Source organism: Bos grunniens, chromosome 2 (genome assembly GCF_055505025.1).
Source record: "Bos grunniens cultivar Pamir isolate PY7600 chromosome 2, Bosgru_T2T1.0, whole genome shotgun sequence".
NCBI classification, from domain to species: domain Eukaryota; kingdom Metazoa; phylum Chordata; class Mammalia; order Artiodactyla; family Bovidae; genus Bos; species Bos grunniens.
The window spans coordinates 119,952,445-119,966,280 of NC_141166.1; the positions used below are offsets into that span (position 1 = coordinate 119,952,445).

Consider the following 13,836-nt stretch of genomic DNA (forward strand, 5'->3'; position numbering starts at 1 on the left):
TTTTTTAAAATGCTACTTGCAGCTACCCTTAGGTATGTTTTTTATTTACTTATTTGGCTGTGCTGGGTCTTAGCCGCAGCACATGAAATCTTCAATGTTCATAATGGCAACTGGGGTCCTTAGCTGCAGCACGTGGGATCTTTTTACTTGTAACATATGAACTCTTAGTTGAGACATGTGAGACCTAGTTCCTTGACTAGGAATCGAACCCATGCCCCCTGCACCGGGAGCACAGAGTCTTAGCCACTGGACCACCAAAGACGTTCCCATTTTTTTGTTGTTGTTGTTTCTGGTGGCTGGTCTTCTCACCCACTGCACACTGACAGCTGGAGCGAGCATGACACTTCAAGGCCATTACGGGACAGTTGGAATCCTTAGAAAGTTCTTCCCGTGTTGATTTCAAACCTGCCTCCTTACCATCCTGCCCACTGAATCTGGTCGTGGCTGCTGGAACTTTGGAAAAATGAATCTACTCTGTGCACGTCATCCCTTCAAGTGTTTGCAGACAGCCGCCACCTCTGTTAAAAGCCGCCTATTCTGGCGCCAGCCGGCACTAAAGGAGGTTGGGAAACAGCCGTCATGGGGGTGGGGCGAGGGGCTCACAGAGATTCTGCTCCGTGCCTTTCTTCATGCTGGGCTGCTGCGAGTGGCTTCACCAGTGCTGAAATCGTGCTCCTAGTGTCATCATAAGAACCTGACAGAAAGAACTGGGCTAGTCTGAGAGGCCTCCGGTGCGGCACCACCTTCCCAACTAAGCACGCGCCCCAGAGACAGTTAAAACTCCATCCTGCGGAGGGAGGGCCTCTCCAACAACCACCCCGATTAGCCAGACAGAACAGTTCAGAGGTTGCCTTTTAATTTTTTCCCCTAGTGTTAGAAAATAAACTGCCACAAGACCAATAATTACCTCTGGAGAAGACCTATAACACTGCCATCTCCCATATGCATAATTCCCTTTCTCATCTAATTTGGTGATATCATTTTCCAGGTAGGTATATCTTTTCGCCACTCACTCACCTTCAACAAACCTTGCTGCCTTAAGTTACCAGTGAGCTTTTCTTATCGTTGAGGAAGGAAGTGGTCATCTAGGAGGGCTGCGTCAGGCTGGATGCAGGGCTCCACCATAACACGATCTTGCAATAAGATGTTAAACCTAACCCTCAATCACTCCCTGGGGTTCTATAGATTTTGTTTTTCTAAAAAAAAAAAAAAAACAGGTTATTTGGGACTTCCCTGGTGGTCCAGCGATTAAGAATATGCCTGCCAGTGCAGAGGAGGTGGTTTGATCCAGGTAGATCCCACAGGCTGAGGAGCAACGAAGCCTGTGTGCTGCAGCTACAGAGCCCATGTGCCACAACCACTGAAGCCCCAGAGCCCAGAGCTCACGTCCCACAGTAAGAGAACTTGTTGTGGAACTACAATGAGGACCCCAAACTGCACAAGGAGTAGCCCCTGCTCGCTGCAAATAGAGAAAGTCTGAAGTAACGAAGACCCAGCACAGCCAAAAATTACATAAATAAAATTAAAATTCAAAAGCTATTTAGCAAGACAGAACACTATTGGTGGCTTTTAAAATAATCAGCAATAGAGTTGTTCATCATCTTTAATGTCACTTTCTAAAAATTTATTTATTTTTAATTAGAGGATAGTTGCTTTGCAATATGGTGCTGGTTTCTGTCATACAGCAATATGAATTAGCCATACATATGCCCCCTCCCTCTTTTCACTATTTTATACAGTTTCTTTATTATTTTATACAGCAACATTAAAACATTCTATAATTTGCATTTTTAAATGGGTCTATTAAAGTACACACACTGAAGACTCAAAACTACTACCCAAGCACAGTAAACATTTTTCTGGCTTTAATTCTTGATAATTCAGAAACATTTCAAGAAATCAGGTATTTCTAAAGACCAGATTGCCTATTCCCCTGCCAGCCAAGGGTACATTATACTGTTCCTTTGCCAATGCAGTGTAAGAAGACAGTAGATCCGAGAGCCTGTGAACTTCTCAACAAATTCAAACCTTGCTTAGGCAAGGAGGCAAGAAAGACTTCAAGGGTATGAAGGGCTTACAGGGGTCCTTCTGCCAGGACAGTGGTAGTTTGAACATGTGCCATCACGTCTGCATACTTGGCATAGTCATCTGGCCTCTACCTGGCAGTTGTGGAAGAGGGTGGTGGACAAGAAGAGACCAGAGAGAAGGAGCCTGTGTTTCCCACCAGAAAACCACAAGGACAGGGGAAGCGGCATTCCCAGGAGGCAAAGAAGGGAGAGGGCTGGAGCTGTGCAAGGGGAGAGACACTGCTGACATTCAGCAGTCGTGGTGGTCTCTGTATCGACCACACGGTCACCACACTCCAGGTGGTTACCACAGCCCCTGGGGTTGTCTGGAGCACCATAGAGACCTGGCTAGAGAACTCCGCCAAAGCACGACTGTCATCTGGGGAACAGGGGAGAAATTCTGGCTCCAACACCTTACCTCCCATCATTTCTTTTTGGACTTTGGAGGGTTACGTTTGGACCCTGGAATCTGAGTATTACAAGTGAGCTCACAGGGATACTGAGGTGGTGGCCAGTGGTCCATATCACCATGGAGAATCACAGTGGATGAAAACCTGTGGGTAAAGGCCAGTGGGTAGCCAATGAGAGAACACAGCCTGGTTCTCTAGAATTCACACATGACAGACTCCACACGGATGGCTCACAGCAGTGGTTAATGCAGCGTGGAGGGACAGAGCTGAGCATATTTCACTGGACTTCACTTAGAGCCACAGTAATTCTGATATGCATCCCAGGTTGAAACTAGTGCTCCTCTAGAAAATTAGTACTGATTTCCAAGTGTGGTCTGTGAATCAACTGTGATTCTTATAAAATATTTGGATAAAAAGTTTAGATTCCAGAGTTTGGGATTAATATATACACACTATTGTATATAAAACAGGTAAACAATAAGGATCTACTGTATAGCATAGGGAACTATATTCAATATCTTATATAAGAATCTGAAAAAAATATATATGTGTGTGTGTATATATATATATAAACTGAATTGCTTTGATATATACTTGAAATTAATATAACATTATAAATTAACTGCACTTCAATTTAAAAAAAAATATTTGTATTCCTGGATCCTACCCTCAGACTTCTGAGTCAGAAACTTCAAGGATGAATTCCAGGAATCTGCATTTTTTGCAAGCTCTCCAGGCTTTCTCTCATGCTAAAAGTCCAAGAGTCACTGCAATAGAGAGGTCTTAGGACCAGCCTGGTGACTACATGTTGGGGACACAAGAAGAAGGCTACACAAAAGAGAAACAAGACTAAGATTTTACCTTCCACACTCTGAGTCTTGACACTTATTTCTGTGGAAGTGAGACTGAGCATGAAGAATCATACATGTAGTAATTAGATATATACAGACTTAAACTCTTTGGTAAGTTCACCAATTGTAGTTCACCAATTATGTTTTTTTCTTGCTAATTATTTTGTTGTCTAAATTCCAATACAGAAAATCCAATTCAGGTCTTAAAATAAATGTCTGTGAACCCAGGAGGATCCAGGTGACTATTCAACTACAACTTGGGTGCCTGAGAAGAGACTGTCCTTGAATGAGTCCGCCCTGGTTACACAGACACTGGTTATATAACCTGGCTCCTGTACCTGGATCTCGCTCTGATTTGGGTCACTTCCAAACATTCCAGGTTTACACATGCATACAGGGTTCACAAAGCACATTCATGCAGAAGCAACGTTTTAAGTCACTTGGTCTTTCCAAAAATCTAAAACCCAAGTTATATATTTTGTTGTTAAAAAATCTGCCTGCATTTCACACGGTTACATGTTTTCAAGAGTTCCTGTAGTGCTTACAATTCCACCTCTGTTCTCCCTTCCATTTCATTGTTCTCCTAAAGTCAACAAGGAAAAATAGACAAGTGAACAAAGGCATATTTAATTTTAAAAATAAGAAGTCAGTTTCAAACCAAAGGCTCAAAAATCAGAGTTGCAGAAATTCTCTTGGCAAAGAAATTAGTGTATCTATGAAGTAGTTGATATTAGTTATTAAACTGTATAATTTATAATAATGGCTAGCTTTGTGAGTGCTGTAGAACTTCATGTAGTTCTGTAGCAAAGAACTTTGCTAAGTGTGTTATGTGTATTATCTCATTTTTACCTGACAACAATCCCTTTAAAGTTTCCTTTATTGTCTCCTAGACTTGGGAAACTAAAGCACAGATACGTTGATTAACTTGGTCAAAAATCACACAGCTAATGACTGGAGAAGCTGGAATTTGTGTTCACAAAGTCTGACTACAGAAGCTGAACTTAACCATTAGGCTATACTACTTCCCACCTTCAATAGTGTAACAAGTGTGGGAAGTTTTGTTTAATCATCAGCATCTCCAAATATTATTAAAGACCATGCATAACAACCAACTGATTAAGGTAAAATCATCTCATATATAAATAATCAAAATATACTGCTGCTTATATACAGGTATGTTTAGGTATACACAACCAATAGCATTTTATGCTATTCCTATTCTTAGTATCATAATTTTCATGACATACAAGGTAATACCTCTCCCTAAGACTGCAAGGGAGCTTTCCCACCTCTAAAGTATCAAATAACATTCTATTCTGCCCTCCAAGAGGAGGAACAGGTAAGGATTATCCTACCTGACGCTTATTTAACTTATATTCTACCTGATGCTTATTTAACTTATATGCAGAGTACATCATGAGAAATGCTGGGCTGGATGAAGCACAGGCTGGAATCAAGATTGCTGGGAGAAATATCAATAACCTCAGATATGCAGATGATACCACCTTTATGGCAGAAAGTGAAGAACAAAAGAGCCTCTTGATGAAAGTGAAAGAGGAGAGTGAACAAGTTGGCTTAAAGCTCAACGTTCAGAAAACTAAGATCATGGCGTCTGGTCCCTTCACTTCATGCCAAATAGATAGGGAAACAATGGAAACAGTGAGAGACTTTCTTTTTTTGGGCTCCAAAATTACTGCAGCTGGTGACTGCAGCCCTGAAATTAAAAGACACTTGCTCCTTGGAAGAAAAGCTATGACCAACCTAGACAGCATATTAAAAAGCAGAGACATTACTTTGCCAACAAAGGTCTGTCTAGTCAAAGCTATGGTTTTTCCAGTAGTCGTGCATGGATGTGAGAGTTGGACTAGAAAGAAACCTGAGTGCCAAATAATTGATGCTTTTGAACTGTGGTGTTGGAGAAGACTCTTGAGAGTCCCTTGGACTGCAAGGAGATCCAACCACTCCATCCTAAAGGAAATCCTGAATATTCATTGGAAGGACTGATGCTAAAGCTGAAACTCCAATACTTTGGCCACCTGATGTGAAGAACTGACTCATTAGAAAAGACCCTGATTCTGGGAAAGATTGAAGGCAGGAAGAGAAGGGGATGACAAAGGATGAGATGGTTGGATGGCATCACTGACTCGATGGACATGAGTTTAAGTAGGCACCAGGAGTTGGTGATGGACAGAGAAGCCTGGTGTGCTGCAGTCCATGGGGTCGCTCAGGGTTGGACACGACTAAGCAACTGAACTGAAAGTATCAAATGGAAGGACATCATAGAGTCCACACAATTTCTGGGTGAAATTTAAATTCCAGTGTTAATATCAGCAGAAGTTTTCTACCTTTATTTGTAACCTTTATCTTTCCTAGGCTCAGATTTGAAATTTCCTAGATTCTATACAGGTCTCACTTCTCTAATTTATCAAGGATAAATATTGCAAAAAAAAAATTCCTTTTAACCCAAGACACACAATAATTTTCTCTGACTAAATAGTAGTCATTTCCACATCCCTAACTAATATTTCACAGAACTAGCAATGTATTGAGCCTGAGATGAATTAGAATCTGAACTCTAATGATTAGTGAACAGTTTAAGTTGACTGAGTCCAGGTCCATAGATTCTGAATACCATATGTAATAGACCAAATACTTTAACACACATCAAAAATCACAACTCTATGTAGAATTTTATACAATTTTAACATGAGTATATTGAAACAAACATTTAAAAGAATTAGCTAATCATTTCTCACAATGGTCCTTTCCCTAGAGGGACTCAAAAGTTCTTTTAAAAATTTCATAGTATCTTCTAACTTGTGTTATTTTCTAAAGTACAACGACAATATGGAGAATAAACATTAGTGAAGATTTCATTGAAAAATACTCTTACTGATCAAAAAGCAAAAAATGCAGAGATAAAACATTCTATTCCAAGAGAAAAAGATGAAAAATAGTACCCATCTGCATCTCTTTCAAACCCAAAGTCCATTAGCCTAACCACTCCTGATATTCATGACTGAGTCCCTATGCCAGGCCCACTGGAACTAGTGAATACCCCCATTTATTTTCAGATGTGTCCAGGAAAAAAGGGGGATATAGGTTCTCAATTAATATTGGTTATGTCCAATTTTGATTGGCTGATGATGTTAACAGTATATTCTGGCTATTTCAGAATCTCAGCCAAAAAGAGAAGAAAAAGTTGACTAGCTTTAGCTTGCATAAGACAGGCTCTCTCTGTGTGTGCTTTTATTTTTAAATTTCATTTTGCATTATAAACTTAGACATGTAAATGTTTAACACATTCATATTTATTTCTAAAATAAAATGCTCTCTAAGACTCATGATATTCAATCCTTTCTATTTGTTGATGATAGAACTGTCTTTATTAAAGGGCTAAGTCATTTTTCAGGAAGTATGTATGAAAGCCTGGTCATCTTTTTGTATCAGTTTGTATGTATTTTAATTCATCTCTACTATTTATGAGATCATACAGTTGATGTGGCATACCAAATGCATCAAATATAAAAAAGTGGTTGGTTTTATTAATATGTACGCCTTCTGCTATATTTTTTCCACTTCTGAAAAATATGCTCATAAATTTCCTTTCAAAGTGACTATACTGTGCTGAATATCTTAAAGTTGAGCAGAGGGTGAGAGTATTAACTGTTAAGGCAAGATGACTGACCCTTAGTGATTCAACAGATATAAAATGCAATAGAATAATTGTCATGATAAGCTACCACAATGCACACAGTACTGCACCTCTGGCTCTCACATATTCCTCACAACAACCAAGTCAACCCACTTCACAGATCAAGCAATCAAGGACCTGAGTTTAAGTAACATTCCCAAGCTCTCAAAGCTGTGAGGAACAAAGCCAGGGTTTGACTCAGCACGAGGCTATGTTCTTGCGCGCCACTCCTCACTTGCCCTCAGATCCTGTAGTTCTCCACCCAGGCTGCAGATTAGAATCACTTGGGGAGACTTAAAAAAAATACTGATAAATTAAATCATTCCCTTGAGGTAGGCTAAGAATGCCAGTATTTTTTTTTTTTCAAGGACTCCTCAGTTTAGCATGAAGCCACAGTTGAAAACAACTGGATTAGCAAAGGCCAAAGAATAGTTATTTTCTTAATATGAGTCTTTCTCTGAGTAGTGAGAGAACAACACAAGTTCACATTGTTTATCTGGAACAGAAACACTGGCTGGGAGCAGGCACCAGCACCAGCATCACCAGAATATCCTTATTTCCTCCCTCAACCTGCACTTCTGCCCCACGTGAGGATCCCACATGGCATCGGGTGCTGAAGCAGACCTAGGAAGCCGTGTAACCCACACAGTCCATCCACAGGGAGGAGTCCAGAAAGAAACCGCTTTGCCAACGTCTCGTGTGAGCAGTAAAGGCAGACGGAGAGCTGGAATCTGCCCCTCTTGTCAGTGCTCCTTTCATAGAAAAAAAAAAAAAAAAAATTGGAAGCAGTTGGAAAACAGTTGGGGCAGGGAGTCAGCCAAGGCATCCAAAGAGAATTTCAAGAACCAGGGAGAGCAAAGGAACAACAACAATAAAAAGCATAGCGGAATGAGAAAGGAGAACAGGCATAATCTGAAAACAATGGGATGAGAAGAAATATATAACAAAGCAAAGGAACTGGCCAGAAAAAATAAAATAGGGAGAACTAGCCACCGTGACATTTTATCAACACAATAAGGGGGAAATACAAGGGAATAGTGGCACCTTCCATTCAGCTATGAGAAGCATGGCGAGACCTAAAGTATTTTCAAAATCACCTAATATCAAAGCAAACAGTAGCTGTAGCAAAATCACTTGGCAGGGAGGGAGGGCCAGAAACCCCCAAACTCAGGAAGCATGAACTACTACCTTGCTACTCAAAGTGTGGTTTGAGGATCAGCTCTTTCAATATCATCTCAGAAATGTGTCGATATGCAGCCTCTCAGCCCTGCCAGATCTGCTGAACCAAAAGCTGCATTTTAATTAGATCCCCTCATGATTTAGACGCATATTCAAGTTTGCAAAGCACTGGCTCTAGTGTAAAAAACAAACAAGTGTTACAGGCAGAAGGTGGACTAAAGAACTAAGTAGCCAAGTAGACATCAATCTGACTAAATTATTTGTTGCAGCCCCATGAGAAGCCAGGCCCTGAGCTGGGTTTTTCTGGAAATGAAGGATTGAGGCCAGGTATGGTTAGCCTGATGCCCTTAGGGCAGAAAACAAAAAGGCTTGCGCCTAAGGAAGACTAGGACTTGTGCTCCAAGGGGAGACCAAGCAAAGTGTAACCAGGTTTGGAAGAGCAGAAGCTGAAGTTTAGAGGGAGATCAGGAACCATGTAAGCAATTGCACGGACTCTCTGACAGATGGAAATGGTAATGGGGAAGCGGAAAGGTTTGTTCCAGGCAGAAAAACAGCACAAGCAAAGATGCAGAACTCACAAGACTGCTGTGTACTGAGGGAACACTGCCTTCATCTAGACAGGGATTCTCCAATTACTTCACAGAGACTCACGAGTCTGTGATGATGCCTCAGAGACTAAGGGAAGGGAGGCCAGTGGGATTACCGGGGTCCCTTATCAACCACGTAAGATATTCTTACAGTGGACCCCACCAGTGAAAAATAAAATCTGAAGCATATCACTGAGCAATATACAAGGTATACTGTATTGCTTCTAAAATTATTACCTATAGCTCTGCCTGGCATGTAGTCAGTACTCAAATATCTACTGAATAAATTAAATAATGAATGAATCTATGAGATCAAAGTAAAAAATGTGGAGCTACTCTGGGGCTAGACTGCAAATGACCTGAAATGTCAGACAAGAGAGAGGTTTATATATCACTTGGTAGAGCACCGAGAAGAAGTTTATTAGCCAGTGACTGAGCTTGGCTCTGCTTTAAGGAGCTTATTCTGTAAAACGAGTGTAAAATGGATTGAAAATGAGAGAGGCTGGAGACGGGAAACTAGTCAGGAAGACATCCTGGTAGTCTCTAGAAGGAGATAAGTGGAGTCTGAACAAAGACAGTCACAATGGCAATAAAAAGGTAGAGAAGTTGGCATTGCGAGGCATCGTGGAGACAGCATTTGTCTGTGAATTATGTGTGGGAAGAAAATAAATTGGAAAGGTTCTAGGTGACTGAGAAGTATAGAAATTGACAGAGTCACCCTTGTTCATGTAAGGAGAACCATGTTCATTAGAGCTACACCTGTTAGATGTGAAGCACCTGAGAATAATATAAAGGCCCCTCCTGGGTGGTTCAAATGTCAATATGAAATTTAGGAGAGAAAGTGGAAATAACCTAGCACTAATAAGAGGACACCACTGAATAAAAAGTCACATGCAAAAGAGTAAAAAGAGGTCATCTATATGGAAAAGAAGATCCAGAAAAATCTGCAGAAGAAAAAAACAGAAAAAGGAGGATAAAAAGTCTGTATGAGACGCTCAGGAACAGAGATGGAGTCGGGAAGGTGGTAAGATATAGTGAAATGGTGGGGTGGTGGGGTCCCAATAAAAACTCAGAAGCAAATAAAAATCAGTGGGACAAACTCTCCTCGCTCTTTAGCTCTTCGAAGACATGGGATTTTATAGGCACAGCAGAAAGCCAATTTTGCTCTTTGTTTCTGTGAACAAAGATTTTCACAAATAAAGCAGTCACTCCAGTGAGAAGTAAACTCATTGCTCGTTTTTTTTAAACATAAATTGTTCCTATTTAAAACTGAGCAATGATATCTTCAAACTCAGCTGGAAGAAAAAAAAAATCTAAAGCTGGGGAGGTAGTCCATGGATTTTATATTCTTCCATGGTGGGAGGTCCACAAAGCGTTATCTATGTAGACATTTCACCTTTTGGAATTGTGTTTGTTTTGGAGGATTTTTTTTTGGTTTTCTTGTCTCTGAGCCAGGTCACCAGAATGAGAAAAAAAAAGTGCTGAGAACACCTGATATACTTTAATGAATCCTCACATAATAGTTGCACTTTATAAAGTTACCCTCCAACTGCTGACAGGTCTCACTAATTGGCCATGTTTGGGTGACAAGTACTAACGACAGTTCCTTCTCTGGTTTGACTGTAGAGGAGACACCTCCCTTGATTGCCTCAATTCAAGAGGACACATAAAATTCACTGTTTTTTTTGTTTTTTGTTTTTGCTATGTGAATCTATATATTGGTAAAATACTGCAAAATATCAACATTATTTAAATATAGATGCTACTTAATGGTTATTAAATTTCTTTAAAGAGATCACTTACATAATGTAAAACAATACAATGCAAATGGAATACATAAGGAATTATACTGCAAAACATTTATATTATGAGGATGACTCCAGAGAGAACAGTAATTTTTCCTTTATTAGGAGAATTCACCTTCTCAAACGTGTTTTTACTACAAATGTACCCAAGGGAGGTCAAGCAGATCTATAAGAACAGCTTTTTGACTTGTGGTTTTCATTCCAAGCTTCCTCAAATCACTTCTGGAAACGAGTAGGAGTGTAAATTATAAATCTACAAATACGTGATTTATAAGAATATAAAATTTGAACTACAGCCAACACTTTAGTCAAATATTTTTTATACCTTAAGAACCTAAGGTAACAACGTAACTTTCAATGCCTATTTGCATGCTAAGGGCATTTATCTGTTACAGGGAAGAGAAGAGGTCGCACATACACTCACTGCACATATGGCATCAAAATAAGATGAAAGGACTCTGAAAACCCGAGAAATTGGGCCCTGAAATACTCAAGGGAGTTCTTTCCAGCCAAATCCTTTATCTAACACATAGTTTACTTTGTGAAAAACCCTTCTTTTTAATTTGACAAATGCATTTTTTTTTTTTTTTTTTTTACAGCTTCTTGCACTATTCTGTAGCTGCCAGTTTCTAAGCTTTAAGCTGGGCCCTGCAACACAAATGTTTTATTTCTTCTGTTTGAGCATCTTTTGCCACATCTTAACTAAGTTTGCATTCACCTTGGTGAGATGCTCTTGAGCAAAGCCAAACCAAAGAGAACTGCAAACCACATTTCTGCATGAAAATGAAGAAAATGAAGACGCGTTCCCTAATCCAGGAACTTTTGAGGGCATTCCAAAACTGTTTATTTTGCACTTATGCGCGTAGGGGCTTGAAGGCAATTTATTTTCCTTGAAGGACCACAGCATCCCCGCCCCCACCTCCCCCCCCCCCCCCCCCGCCACCCACCAGGTTCATCATAAAAACTGTGTGTCCTCCAGAGCTTGTGGAAGAAGTCAGGGAATCAGCGTCCTGCCAGCTCTCCTTCTCCCCACGGGCCCCCGCAAACAACCGTGGCAAAGCAGATGGTCCTCCCCCTCCCCTTCTCCTTGTCCCTTCCGCAGTCCCATCCCGTGCTGACACCTTCACCTACAGCTTGGTAACCGAACCTCCCCACCCCCACCCTTCCTAGGGCTCCCAGCAAGTACAAACTTTGGAGACCTTCTGCTTCGCCGCCCCCATTTCACCTTCATTCATCTGGAGAACTCTTTCTGGATCCCAAGCTTCAATTGCTATCTTCCTCCCACACCTCTGTCCCCAAACTACCCATTTCCCTGTACTAAAGGGAGAGGCGTCCAGCCCAGGTGGCGGAGGCACTGCGGCTAACCACAGAGGGGTGCTCTCCTCTGCCCTGCTCCATCCTCCTTCCGTCTGGGTGCACTGGAGCCCAAGATCCCACACTGGGGACGCCTCCACTCCTCTGGCTTCCACGACCCAGTCCTAACTCCAGAAGCTCACTGGAGCCTCAGCCTACAGCCCGGGCAGGCGGCGGCTGGGCATCCTCCTCTACAAGTGGGACCGCGGGACAAAGTGCAAACTCCATCGGGAGGGGGGCTCCCGGCGGCCCTTCCCTCGGGCGGCGCGCCCAGGTGCCGGCTCGCCCAGTGGAGGCGGGCGGGGGCCCGTGGGAAGGCGGCGCGCGTTCGGGGGGCGCCCGGCCCGGCTGGGCTGGGCGCCCGGAGCTTACCTTCGCGCGCGGGCCGCTGGTGCGTGGGGGCAGTGGCTCTTCCAGCCCAGAAGCTGTTGCTCGCTCTCGGGCGGCGGCGGCGGTCCCGCCGGGGCTGCGCTGGGGCTTCGCGCAGACGCTCTCCCGCGGTCTGCGGCAGCCCAGGCGGCGGCGGCGACAGCTCGGCCGGGTGCGGCCCCGGAACTGTCCAACTCGGGCGGGCGCGGGGCTGAGGCTCCCGCCGCGGCCCCCGCGCTGAGCGCCTGCGCGCCCTGCCTCGCCCAGGTGAGGGGCGTGTGCCCGGAGCCCGCGGGACGCGCCGGGCCGGGGCTGGGCTCGGGCCTGGCTCGGCAGACGCCCGGCGTCCGGCCTGGCCGCGGACCCCCGGGGTCGGACCCGCCAACGCCTCTCCCGCGCACCGGAGCTCGCGACGGCTCACCAGGCGGGGACTTGCGAGGCACACACCCTGGGGCGAATAAGGCGGGACCATTCGGGGGTTCGTTGACACTGCAGAGTCTCCCGCAGCATCGCCGCCTTTAAATCCCGCCTTTCCAGGCGTGCGCGCACCGCGAGGGAGAGGAGTCTTGGTCCCGATGAGGGGGGTCCTCGCGGTCTTCGACCTCGGGGCCCTGGTCCCTGAAAAAAATTTCTTGACAACTGCAGAGGTCCCAAAACCGGGGCATCCAGCGGCGCGGGGGGAGTGGGGGGGCGGGATCTTTCAAATACTACCAGAGTGAAACTCTTCTTGGAGATCATCAGAACAACTATTTGTTTTTCCTCTTTGACCTGCTCTCGGCTGTAAGACACACCGAGCAGCCTCCGCGTTTTTGGCGGAGCCGAGAAGGCCCGCAGCGCTAAAGGCATCGCAGGCTCGCCGCGGATCTAAAGGGCTCTTTTCTTAAAAGGGGGGCTCTTGCTCCTCTGTATTTCTCTTCCGTGCTAGAGTTATCAAAACTATACCGTATCATCGGTTCCCCTGATGTAGGGCATCTTGCGAAAATAATGCGAACATAGCAAGTGCTGGGTTTTGAAAGGGAGAGCGCTCGGACAGAAAACGTTTAAGGGGATAGGAAAAATAATTTTAGAAGAGCGGTTTTCTGAGATTAATCCTTTGGCTGGAGAAGTTCAAGAGGAATAAATGACAAGAGAGTTGTGTTTTACAACAGATTTTTTTTTTCTTTTTTGGACCAGATGATTTTAAAATATTATTCTTTAATTCTCTTCTCAGATGATTGACACTAACTCCATCAATAATTAAGCCAGCAGCTGTTAATGCCCTGGCGTAACAGCACAGGGTAAATATGTGAACGTCCAGTCAAACCAGTGCTATTCTCCAGGGTGGGTTTGGGATTTGACAAGCACACATGCGCATCATCTTCGAGCTTTAAAGGAGCGGTTTATTCCTGCCTCGGAATTAAGGGTTATTGCAGGCACCTGAGGTACCAGTGCGAGAAGGAGCATGATCTGACAGAAGTTTTTCTATTTTTAGAATTCTAAATATCTTCACGTCCAGGTAGGCATTCTCACTTCCTCATTACTA

At 43.4% G+C, this 13,836-nt stretch overlaps 1 protein-coding gene and 1 non-coding gene across 6 annotated transcripts in view; both read right to left on the minus strand.

Annotated features, from left to right (window-relative positions):
• The window catches only part of ZNF385B (zinc finger protein 385B), a 491,813-nt gene extending 479,359 nt beyond the window's left edge, over positions 1-12,454 (minus strand). For all 5 annotated transcript variants that reach the window (XM_086361045.1, XM_086361044.1, XM_086361055.1 and 2 more), the window contains exons 1-2: positions 12,318-12,454; positions 1,018-1,196 (exon numbers count right to left, since the gene is read on the minus strand). The gene's annotated coding sequence lies outside the window, so the exon portion shown is untranslated. The remainder of the gene's footprint in view (positions 1-1,017; positions 1,197-12,317) is intronic.
• Positions 4,554-4,689, minus strand: LOC147378661 (U8 small nucleolar RNA). Its single transcript, XR_015153710.1, has one exon. It is a non-coding gene; the product is annotated as a U8 small nucleolar RNA (small nucleolar RNA).
• Positions 12,455-13,836: the final 1,382 nt, after the last annotated feature.